At 39.8% G+C, this 12,263-nt stretch overlaps 1 protein-coding gene across 4 annotated transcripts in view; it reads right to left on the reverse strand.

Annotated features, from left to right (window-relative positions):
* TENM4 (teneurin transmembrane protein 4) overlaps window positions 1–12,263 on the reverse strand; it is a 2,953,639-nt gene that overhangs the window by 1,775,626 nt on the left and 1,165,750 nt on the right. For all 4 annotated transcript variants that reach the window (XM_040489711.1, XM_040489706.1, XM_040489709.1 and 1 more), the window contains exon 5: window positions 3,201–3,254. The gene's annotated coding sequence lies outside the window, so the exon portion shown is untranslated. The remainder of the gene's footprint in view (window positions 1–3,200; window positions 3,255–12,263) is intronic.

Here is a 12,263-nt window from a genome sequence, read left to right on the forward strand (position 1 = left end):
TGGCTGAAGTCGGACGCTTAACCGACTGCGCCAGGTCACGATCTCGCGGTCCGTGAGTTCGAGCCCCGCGTCGGGCTCTGGGCTGATGGCTCAGAGCCTGGAGCCTGTTTCCGATTCTGTGTCTCCCTCTCTCTCTGCCCCTCCCCCGTTCATGCTCTGTCTCTCTCTGTCCCAAAAATAAATAAACGATGAAAAATAAAATAATAAAATAAAATAAAATAAAATAAAATAAAATAAAATAAAATAAAATAAAATAAAATAAAATAAAATAAAATTTCCTACTGGACAGCACTATAACAGTCCCGGTATAAGACCATTTAGCCTTCCTGCAGAGATGTACTATAAAGCAGTATTTTTTTCCCCTCAACATTATTTGAGTTCTCCAATTCCTTCTAAAGAGAGGTAGACGTATGCTCTTCTGATTCCCTGTTTTCACCTATACCATCTGAGCTCTCTGGTACAACAGAATAAGGCAAGTTTTAGAAAAGAAATGAATAAAGTTAGTCCCGCTATCAATGTAAGGAGAAGTTGAGATTAAATTGAATTTTTTAAGAAGACTGATATAAGGAAAACCATTTGAGCGTATTATGAGGAAATATAGGGCTGAATCAGAGAGGTGTGGTAGAGAGAACTCAGAATTAGAATGTAAACCATTAAGGCCAACATGGGTAAGAAAGAACATAAAGTAAGATGATGGTTAGCAGATAAGACAACTGACTGGTAGTTAGGATGCAGAGGTCCTAAGAAAATTAGATGTCCAAGTTCAAGATACTGTACTGGAGCCACTTAGGGAGAACCCACTTTTCTTTAGTCCATGGTGTCTGCCCCGGGATTTTGCTTTTTACTAGAGAATCGTATTGCTCATCTCACACATTTCTCCACCTCCTCACCCTTTCCATTTGCCTCAATCCTGTAAGCGTTGGTGCAGAGAAAATAATTATTCAGCAGAGGTGAAGTCAGCCAAGAATCTGAGGGAGTTAATTTGGCCTTGTAAGAATAACATAATTGAGGAAAGGGTATTGTGGGGTATGAGCAGGAATTTGAAGACCTCTGAAAAGATGTCTGGGTCTTCTCTTGAAAGAAGAAAATGGAAGTGTAGTTAGAAAGGTTTCCTAGTAGCAAACGCATGGAGAAGTCTCGGACTTGAGATGAATCAAATGTACACTGATGAGCACCCTTTTAGAAAACTGTGAGTCATGTCTATTTGGCAAAAACACATATCAATAAAAAGAAGGAGCAAAATGAATATTTATTGAACATAGGAACGTGTGTTCATTGCTTTAGATACATTATCTCATGAAACACATACAACGTTCCTATGAGACTGGTACTATTATTTCCTCTGTACAGAAGAAAAAAACTGGGCTGTAAGGGTAGGTTAGTTCTTTGTCCAAGGTCACATAGTCAGTGAGAGGCAGAAGCAGATTTTAAACCTAAGACTTTGTGAATTCTAAGCCACATCCATCTCACTGAGCTCCCAGACCCCATGAGGAACATTTGTTAGCATATTTTATGTACATAAGTGGACGATGGCAGTGGGGAACAATAGACTGAACAGGGAAAGAGAAAGGGACTCAGATTTGAGGAGAAATTGATGGGGAAGTCACACACCAGAATTCTTTGAGTGAGTTGGGATGAGCAAGGGACTCATGTTGTTGGAAGATGGAAAAGTCCACAGATAGATCTAAGTAGTTTTGATTTCCAAACAGAATTCTGGTGAAAAAATAATTTCATGCCACAGGAATTTTCAACCAAGGTAGACCCCACAAATTTGTTTAGGGTGTTGAATAAATGATCCTAGAGAAACTAAAATTTCTCTGGGTCAGAGTATACAAAATACCATATGTTAGCGGATTGAAATAGAGTTACCTCTTTTCTAAACGTGTGTGTGTGTGTGTGTGTGTGTGTGTGTGTGTGCACATGCACGCATGTGCACATATACTTGTTGTGGGAAAAAGTGCATAGTAATACCACTTAGTAAAATTTGACCCTATTTTATTGGCATACTGATTATGTTTTCAAATCTAAGATGTTATTGATAGAGAGATGCAACCTTATTTTATGTACCCCTAAAATATAAAACAAAATGCTTCCAATTATAACTAGAAGGTTCCATTAATTGGAAGACACATGCTGATTTCAGAGATGATAAAATCGTTATACACCTGCATCTGAGAATCGACCAATGGCTGCATTTTCTTCCCATCTAATTTCTATGCATAAATAGAGGTCATATCTAATACAGATAATTTCTAATACTGCTTTTTCTCTTGCTTCAATATTATCTATGATGATTAGAAATATTTTCAAAATCATAATTTAACAGGTACATCATACTCCATTATATGGCTATGCCACAATTTAGGTAACAATCCTTAATTACTCGGCAGTAGAGTTTTTCCCCAGTGTTTTATTATTATAAATAGTGCCACAGTAAACATTTTTTAAATATAAATGTCAATACTCCTTTTTGATGAATCCCTTACAAGAGACTACCCCAAACTGAATTAGATCAACAAGCATAAATATTAAAAACGTTACCTATATGTTTCTCAATTATTTTAAGCAAAATATATTTAATTTACCCTAGAAAAGCAATTTAAAACCAGAGATAGCAAGTCCAGAAAGCCAATATACTTACAGGCTTTTCCCAGAACCCAGATGCTACCAGAGAAGCCAGCACTCATTGGACCTATGTCTTATTCTGGCCCTGTCTAGTCTCTTTTTTATTTTCCTGTTCCAGAACTGGTTTCAAAGCATGTGTTGTGTCTAGGCTGTTTCTACTCTGAAAACTGGAGAGGATGTCATGCCATCTCCCCACAAAATGGGTGGAAATGGTTCTGAGACCTGGTAGCCTCCTGGGTTCTCTGTCCTCCAGCCAGTGGACAAAGTCCTGGATTACAATTCAGCTAGGTTTTCCTACAATCTCACCTTTTCTTGGTAATTCCCAACCATCCCAAATAAATCGACTATGTATTTTCTGTAGATGCACACTCTACCACATTTTGCTGATCAAATTCAGCCCAACAGACCAAAACGGCAATGGATTTACCCATCTGTATTGTTTCTGGGAGTCTGACCAAGGAGGGTGGCAGGACAGGACCTGAGCATACTGAAACCAGATGGATTAAATTTAGATTCTCCCCAAGATTGTTGGCTAGAACATGTGGGTGTTCATGGCAGCTCCCCCAGGGGCTTACCTCATTCAGCCTTGCCTTTTCAGTCCAATCAGTCCTGTCAAAGTGCTGATTTATCTAGGAAAAGGGAAAGACAGGAGCAGAATGAGTAGAATGTAACAGTGAAAATAAAATGTGTAACATAAGCGTCAGGTAAGTTTAATTCTTTCAGCACAAATCAAGAATCTCTCTCCATAAATCAGGAAAAGAACAAAAATTCAGTAAGAGAAACATAATGGTCTTATCAAGTGACACAAACACCACCTATAAAATTTAGACCCACATTGAGTCCAGCCTTCAGAAATGACCTGGCAAGATGAAACAAGAGTCATTTTAGAGTCATTTAATCTCTCTAACTTAATTTTCTGAAAGCAAAGAGCCACAGCAGTATCCAGCCTCATTAGCTCAGGGAGGGGGCTGGCAAAGGAATTCAACGTAATTACAAAGTGCTTCTGAAATAATAAGTGCAACATGTGTATGTTCTTCCATGAGCTGACTTCTCCAAAGTTATTCGTATGTTAATAAGCAAATTTAATTCACACTGATATGGAAGTGATGAGTCTAATCCTAAATCTGTAATCACATACTTGGGAATGAGCATTTTCCTCAGCATGAAAGAATACTGACAACATTCTGATGCAATGAGATGTGTGTGTGTGTATGTGTGTGTGTGTGTGTGTGTGTGTATGTATACATATATATATATGTATGTGTATATATATATATATACACATACATATATATATGTATGTAATAAAGAAGACTTCCCTTGGACTATGTTTGGTCAGTTTTCAAAGAAATGCAAATTAATCATAATTGATGCACTCTGTTATCGTAACTTATGAATGGATTCAGAGTACAACTTTTTTTTTTTTTTCAACGTTTATTTATTTTTGGGACAGAGAGAGACAGAGCATGAATGGGGGAGGGGCAGAGAGAGAGGGAGACACAGAATCAGAAACAGGCTCCAGGCTCTGAGCCATCAGCGCAGAGCCCGACGCGGGGCTCGAACTCACGGACCGCGAGATCGTGACCTGGCTGAAGTCGGACGCTTAACCGACTGCGCCACCCAGGCGCCCCCAGAGTACAACTTTTAATAGAAACCTTATGATTCTTCTAACATTTGAGAACTCTGTATCTTCAAATCATTTTAACTATTATGACTTAAAATCATGACTGTTTTAACATCCCCAAAATGTCAAGCAATAAGATATACATTCACATTCACAAAGGTCAAGGTGAAAAATCTTCTCATTTATCTGTGTTTAAACTATCAGTGTAAACATTTTTTATTCAAATACACACAAATCTAACATTGCATTTCTGTCTTCAGTATCACTGTTCTTCCATGGTCATGTAACATTTCAATAGAAGACATTTTTGGTTTCATATGCTATAAGACACATTAAATGGCAGTATTAAAAATCAGTCTTCACTGGGGCTCCTGGGTGGCTCAGTTTGTTGAGCATACGACTTTGGCTCAGGTTATGATCTCGTGGTTGAGTTCAATCCCCGCAACGGGCTCTGCTGACAGCTTAGAGCCTGGAGCCGGCTTCGATTCTGTGTCTCCCTCTCTCTCTGCCCCTCCCCTACTCATACTCTGTTCCTCTCTCTCAAAAATAAATATTAAAAAAGATTAAAAAGTCAATCTTCATTAAGATCATATGAGAAGATAAATTTGTATAAAAACTACTAGAAAAAGAAAGATGCTCGGAGTTGCAAAGGACACTGTGCTAGTTATAATCCATCTAGGCTGGCATTTTGCCCATATCCCCAATGTAAGAAGCCTGATCACCAATCAAATGTGTTCTATGGTGAGTCCTGAGCTTACTAAATTTGTCATCTAATTTCCCTTTCAGGTTCCAGTTAACAGTGACATGTAGTTACCAAGCAAACTTAAAAATATATCATTTCAAATGTATTCATCACAACCACTAATCATTCTCTCATACCCTTGTTCCTTTTTCTCCTAAACTAGGGCTAAAATTGGTACTTTTTGAGATGCCCTCAGAATTCCCTGCACATAATTCTGTCATAACATTTTCCATATCATATGGTGGTTGATGGTTTAGTATGTTCTTCCTTCCCATCATACCGCAGGGTGTGAAGGAGGCAACCGTATCTGACTCACTGACGAGACAAAAACTATTAACAGGTATGCTCACAACTTACCCTTCCTCTGATAAAATCCAAAACCAAAACCTAAAACATGGGGCTTTGTTCACTTAGATTACTCCTCATTTTTTCTATAATGCCCCCCACTTCATATGAATATAGTCCTTCTCACTTTTATATTTCTGTGATGCAGAATTAGGATAGGTGATAGAGAACACAGGACTAGAAAGTAGGAAGGGAAGGAGATAGGGTTTGGAAAAACAGAGCCAGGAGAGTTGATTCACAGGAGGAAAACAGAAGAGGAAATGCACTGTTAAAAATCATGCACAGCATGGGGGCAATGCAACAAACTGATGAGGGGCCAGTGGCCTCACAAGGTCAGAAAAGAGTAAATAAGAGAGGGAAAGAAAAGGAGAGGAGAGAGCTAATTAACTGATATTTGGTTAGTTTCTTAATCAGTAAGAAACTTGAGGGATTAAGTAAGTAGAGCTAAAGAGGAGGATAGAAGACAATTTTATGAAGTTCAGGGACCACGTCCTCCAGTCTTCCTCACTGGTCTTTGAGAGAGATCAGTAATAACTTAAGTTCCTTTGGGCATTAATTGACTTCTTTAGTAGCAAAACACCTTGGACTAAATCAACAAGTCTTTATATTTAATGGTATTATAATCACTTATGTACCCTAATTGCCCTGCATAGTGTCTGGTACAAATTGTATTTTTGATAATAGTTCATTAAAAGAATACCTGAATACGTAAAATATTATGTGGTTCATTTTTCCACTAGGGGAAGAAATTAAAATATGAGAATTTAACATATATGTTAAATATTTGACACCCCATCTTGCATGCATAATGACCTCATTCATTTTTCTTTAATCAAGGATAAAACCTGGGCTAAAAAAGATAATTAAGGAAATAAAATACAGGTCTTATTCCAGGATGAAGGCCAAAAAAAGAATGAAATATCAAGATTTAAGTTAGATGAAATTGAAGTGTTTTTTTTTTTATTTAATAAAAATTAAGTTGGAAGCAAACTGTTAGGTACTAAAGATGAAAAGAGACAGTGCCTTAAGGAGGCTTACAAATTGGTAGGTAAAAGAAAAAAATTTGAAAATCAGCCATACTTTTCTTAATAGAGAGAAGCCCAGGTTCTATGGAAGTACAGAAGGAAGGGTACTCACTCTGCTTGGGGTGCCAAGAGTCAGGACTGTCTTTATAGAACTCACACTTCAAGGATGAGAAATAGTTCATTAGGCAGAGAGGAAGGCATGCCTGGCAGAGAAAATGGCATATGCAAGAGCAAGGGGGAGTGAATAGGTATGCTCATGTTTGAAAATTTCAAGAAGACTGTGTGTTTAGAAAACGTGGAGCTAAGTGTCTGGGATGGATGTTGGGGGTTCTGGGGTGAAGTACAATGAAGATGAAGGTCAGACTCAGATGAGGAATGTCATGAATAAATGAACACTATGATTAACTAGAAAATCACTTCTGAAGATGAAGGAGAGATAACACATACACACACATGCACACACACAAACAGGCATTTGTTTATTTATCTTAAGAGAGAGAATGTCTGTGTTATTCCAGAAAGATGGTCCCACATCAGGCAAAACTGATGACAATGGATCCAGTGTGGGTGCTGTGCAAGAGACCAGGTGAAAAATGGCAAGGGCACTAGGAAGAAGTTGGATTTGAAAGACATTTTTGGAATCAGGATTGACAGGATGTGAAAGGTGAGGGCAAGACAGAAATTGATAAAGACACAGAGATTTGTGGTTTCAGAGACTGGGTGGATGATGGTTGCCTCATGAACCAAGATGAGATGCGTACGAAGAAAAGTCCTGTAAAGTAAGATATCTAAAGATTTCAGCCATAAATAATATTTCTTGCACCGAGAAGATAGCTTGGGTTTGTTGATATAGGTGAGCATGAGATTTATGGACATAAGACAAGGAAAGAGAAGCCAATGTGACAATCCTGATCTAGAGTGAATAGTGGAACAGTGTTTAAGAGAGAGAATAATCACTAGGAACAGATCCTATAAGAGGACAATGAAGATACTTTGGGGATCAGGGAGTCTGAATTTAAGATAAAATAAATTCAAGAAAAGTGAAGATTTTTGTCATCCATATAAAAAAAAAATCAAAGTGTGGTAGCTCCTGGGTGGCTCAGTTGGTTAAGCATCTGACTTGATTTTGGCTCAGGCCATGATTTCAGGGTTGTGAGATTGAGCCCTATATTAGGCTCCACAGTGGGCACAGAGCTTGCTTAAGATTCTGTCTCTCCTCTACTGCTTGCACTTTCTGTCTCTCAAAAATAAAAACAAAATAAAATAAAACCAGGGTGTCAATTTATAATTTTGATTTAGAAGACTTCAGGGTCTTCATCTTAAAAATATCAAGGGACTGGGGTGCCTGGGTGGCTCAGTCGGTTGAGCGTCCGACTTCGGCTCAGGTCATGATCTCACTGTCTGTGGGTTCGAGCCCCACATCGGGCTCTGTGCTGACAGCTCAGAGCCTGGAGCCTGCTTCGGATTCTGTGTCTCCCCCTCTCTCTGCCCCTCCCTTGCTCATGCTCTGTTTCTCTCTGTTTCAAAAATAAATAAAAACCTTAAAAAAAATAAAAATAAATATCAGGGGATATTGATAAGCTCCACACTAAAGAATATGTGAGAATATTAAAACGATATTTTCAGAGCTAATAAAGTCAAAGTACTTCTGAATTATAAATTATCATATAAATATTTGCCATAAAACTATATATTTTAAGTTAATAGCAATATCATACCTTCCTTCCTCCCTCCTTCCTTCCCTCCCTTCCTTCCTACTGGCACAGGACCATAAGCATTTACTGAGCATTTAATTCCATGAGCATTGCTAGGAAACAGGACCATCATATTCATATCTGATGAGTTCAGGTCCAAATCCCAGAGGCATTAATTAATTAATTAATTAATTCTAACTCCAGGATCTGGATTCCAGGAGGTGTCGGTGAAGTTGGAAAGATGATTGGGCTTTCAGCATACAGAGAAAAGGTGCTATGAACACAGTAGACACTCAGTAAAAGCCTGTGCAATGAAGATGATCTTGAATAAGACTGCATTTTCTTCATTTTAAAAAAAAATTTTTTTAATGTTTATTTATTTATTTATTTATTTTTTTAATTTTTTTTTCAACGTTTATTTATTTTTGCGACAGAGAGAGACAGACCATGAACGGGGGAGGGGCAGAGAGAGAGGGAGACACAGAATCAGAAACAGGCTCCAGGCTCTGAGCCATCAGCCCAGAGCCTGACGCGGGGCTCGAACTCACGGACCGCGAGATTGTGACCTGGCTGAAGTCGGACGCTTAACCGACTGCGCCACCCAGGCGCCCCAGTGTTTATTTATTTTTGAAGGAGAGAGGGACAGAGTGTGAGTGGGCAAGAGGCAGAGAGAGAGGGAGGCACAGAATCTGAAGCAGGCTCCAGGCTCCGAGCTGTCGGCACAGAGCCTGATGCAGGGCTGAATTCACAAACCATGAGATCATGACCTGAGTCAAAGTCAGACACTTAACTGACTGAGCCACACAGGAGCCCCAAGACTGCATTTTCACCAGGTGAATGTAATCTCCAGAGTTTCTATATTCTTGCATCAAGATTTAAAACGGCTGCTTTGGACATGCACATCCTTTTTTCTTTGGGCTTTGTACATAAATGATGACCCAAATCAATGAAAGATTTAATCCAAACCGATGCAAATGCAAATGCCCTAGTTTCACACAGCTGCAATGGTTATTTCAGTACATCTGGGAAACAGCTGTCGAGCCTCATCTTTACGCTGGTTTTTGTTTAACTTCAAATGAGTGTCAAGACTAAAAGGAATGCAGGTGATTAGAAGGTGGTAAACATTTTGGAAATACACAGGAATTTCCGAGCATTCTTTTTTTCTGTGAGAAATAGCCCTCCTCTCAAAGAGCTGGAATAATGGAATTTTCTCATGGATTACCTTTCCTCATCCAAGCTCCAGAGCACCTAGACTAGCTCGAGGGTGTAGCTTGTTTAATGATTCCAAAAGCACTCTTCTCCCATGATTACACAGAGCCAGTAATGGGACACTTTCAAGGCCAGGTATAAGTGATTACCCACCGGGACACAGAGGCTATGACAGGATAGGCTAAAGCTGATATGGACAGCAAGAGGCAGGATATAGGGCTTGACTTTCTGCTAGAAGAGGCTGTGGAGACCTTGCATCTGAGCCAGACAGCTGACAAGATGCCTTCTCCTTGGGATTCATACCACAACAATAGGCTAATAGATTTATGCCATAAAGGCACTGACCTTTGTGGGCAGGAACATTTTCTCACAGGAAAGAAAAAGGCACGATACGCCCATGTGTGCAATAGTTTTGACAGTGACTGACAGCACCGACTGGCTCCAGTATCCAGGAAGCATAAGTATAGGCTCTCGCATTGTTACCCTTTGATTAACTTCTGACATACTTTGCAACATAAAACTCTTACAGGGAGATTGCTCTGTAATACTGGCTGTAACATCTAGAAACTTTGCCAATGAGAGCTAAAATACACTCAAAACCAGTTTAGCCTAAAATGATGTGTGTCTGTATGAATGTGTATGCGTGTGTGTGCGCACGCGCTCTCGTCTCTGTGTGTGCACGTGCCTGCATGTGTGTAGAGGTGACAAATGTGGGTCTTTACACTTTCCGCCTCATAATGCTATTATTCAAGTGCAGTATTTAGAAAAAGCTTCTCACATGTTACACGCATATTGCACATGGAGAGACTTAAGCGAGGCCAAGATGAAAATAAATAATGCATGAAGTCAAAGGCCTGAAGCAAATGTTAACTAATTTCAAAATGGGTCAAAATCACAACAATTAAGTCTCTGACATGTGAAGTCATTTTTTTCTCCCTAAAATATTAACCAACTTGCTTCACTTCTTCTAGATTGATTTGTAGAGCATGAAAGGTCATTTTGGAGGCAGAGGGGGAGTTTGGCTTCTACAAGCCATCCATAATGAGAGCCAATAAATTAGGTAAAGCTCCTGTTTACCTAAGCTGAAATATTGATGTCCAAGCCCACATTGAATGCAAATCTCTACATTAATCATTTTTCTCCAGTCAGGAAATTCAGACCATGGTAACACATGCTTTGATAGACCTATACATCATAGTTACAGCAACATTAGACAGTGCCTCAGGGACAGAATACAAATATATTGCATTGGATTTCCTTCATTTTCCCCAGCCTGACTTTTATTTGTGTCTGCAAACTCTGCTGTGGGTATGTGAAGTTTTGACACGGGTTTGGACAATATTTTTGATTCAGGAAATAACTGAAGATTGGCAACAAGAATGTTCTGTCACTTACTTGCCAGGCAAATCTGGAGGAGGCTCACGTCTAGTTCCTCTAGCACAGACCTTGATGATCGAGTTCCCCAGTCCGCCTTCCCCTGCATATACAGTGATATGCCCCGTGCTTCTCAAAGTATGATCCCTGAACCTCCCGCTTCTGAGCCTTTGGTGCTTGCTGATAAGTGAAATTTCCTAGGCCCCATACTATATATAATTCAATCAGATTTCCTTAGGGAATCTTCTATTTTGTGGGATCCCCAGTTGTTTATTATGCATACGATTGTTGCTAACTGCCATAGACAGCTATCAGCTTTAGGCTCCTCAGGACTACTCTGATCTTGTCCCTTTTCTACTCAGAGCCATTCCATACCCAAATATGCCCCAAATCTCTACCCAGTTTTATACTTAGCTCTCTTCTACTTATCTAGAGGCCTTACTCAGGCAATCACATCCACTGATAAGATTGTTATTCTCTCCATTTGCAGAAAACTTCCAAAATACTATTTCCAACAGTGGTGGGTCTACCTGAGAGATTCATATATGAAAACACCTGCTGACTTCTCCACTTGGCAATTTAAAGTCAACATGACCAAGGGGCACCTGAGTGGCTCGATCGGTTGTGCATCCGACTTCGGCACAGGTCATGATCTCACGGCTCGTGAGTTCGAGCCCCGCATCAGCCTCTGTGCTGACATCTCAGAGCCTGGAGCCTGCTTCAGATTCTGTGTCTCCATCTCTCTCTGCCTATCCCCTGCTCATGCTCTGTGTGTGTGTCTCTCTCTCTTTCAAAAATAAATAAACGTTAAAAAAATTAAAATAAAATAAAGTCAGTATGACCCGAAATGAACTATGCTTTTCTCTATGCCACCATCCATCCAGATAGAACTCCTGATATTCTCATTGATCCCTCCGTCTCCCTTTTATTTTCATCAAGTAAATCATCAAATAAACTGCCTGTGTCCTCTCTCTCTAGTCTCCACTGTGGCCCCTCCTCTTCTTTTCTTCTAGCCTTGCCCAAATTCAGGCCTTTGCCACTTGTCACTTGCTCCACTGCAACAGACCTCTAACTGTTCATCCCATCTTCTCTCTTGAACTTTTAAAATCAATCTTCCACGTGGTTGCCGAGTAGTCTCTAAAAACACATCTTGCTTTCTTAAAACCACGCCTCTTCATGCAGGATGAAACCGAGGTCGCCTGGCATGACACACCTTCCCTTTTCCATCCTGCCCATAGTCAATTTCCTCCAATCCTCACCTTGAATCTATACTTCTAATACAACAGTTTATGGTAACCTCATAGAGACCAGCCTTTTCCACAAATTTGCATCTTTTTTAAAAAAAATGGGTTTTTTAAAAATTTATTTTGAGAGAGAGAGAGAAGGAGAGAGAGAGCAAGCAGGGGAGGAGCAGAGGGAGAAGGAGAGAGAGAATCCCAAGCAGACTCTGCACTGTCAGCACAGAGCCCGAGGCAGTGCTCAATCCCATGAAACCTGAGATCATGACCTGAACTGAAACCAAGAGTCAGACGCTGAATTGACTGAGTCACCCAGGTACCCCCCCTACACAAGTTTCATCTCCTATTTTCTTTCTGCCTGGAATGTACACCTCAACTATTTCCAGT

Source organism: Herpailurus yagouaroundi, unplaced genomic scaffold, assembly GCF_014898765.1.
Source record: "Herpailurus yagouaroundi ecotype Mexico unplaced genomic scaffold, PumYag 180, whole genome shotgun sequence".
Taxonomy (NCBI): Eukaryota; Metazoa; Chordata; class Mammalia; order Carnivora; family Felidae; genus Herpailurus; species Herpailurus yagouaroundi.